This window comes from Tiliqua scincoides, chromosome 5 (assembly GCF_035046505.1).
Source record: "Tiliqua scincoides isolate rTilSci1 chromosome 5, rTilSci1.hap2, whole genome shotgun sequence".
In the NCBI taxonomy this organism is placed as follows: domain Eukaryota; kingdom Metazoa; phylum Chordata; class Lepidosauria; order Squamata; family Scincidae; genus Tiliqua; species Tiliqua scincoides.
The window spans coordinates 5577299-5578072 of NC_089825.1; positions in this window are offsets into that span (position 1 = coordinate 5577299).

Here is a 774-nt window from a genome sequence, read left to right on the forward strand (position 1 = left end):
GTCCGGGGTGGGCCTACCACCCGGCCCGGAAGTCCCACTTTCACTGGACTCGCGTCCGGCTCTTTTCCTTTCCCGCCCACAGCACGGCAAGACGGGGACCTGATAGGCGGAGGGAGGATGATTGACACAGCAAGGGGAGGGACGGAGTGGGGAGCGGTGGTTGCGGGATTGCTATGACAACCGTTATGGCGGGAGAGTGATGGCGATAAAGGCGGAGTCGCGCTGTGTATCGCGATAGCGGAGGTGGAGCGCGGGAAAAGTGCTTCGTCGTCCCCGAACTCTTCGAGGCTGTTGTGCGCTGCCTGGTATCAATCCTTCTCCATCCAGCTCTGGGTGGCTTGAAGCCAGGCAAGCCAGATGTATATGGGCTGTATGGTTGGCTAATTAATTTATGCACACTATATTAATTCATTATTACTTTTATTTTATTATTTTACATATAATAATTAAATAATTATAATTAATTATATATGAACTATTATACAATTGATTGATTATAATTATATATTATATTTTACATATATAGTATTTATATATAAAATGGTGTGTGTATATATATTGCTTTGTGTCTATGCACACACCTATATATATGTATAATGATGTATATATGTAATGTAATATATGTAATTATACCATTATACATACATAAATACATACATGCGCACACACACATATATATGTGTATATATATACATATACACACATGCATACATATGGGTAAGTATGTGTGTGTATATATGTACACGCATGTATATATGTGTATACATATATACA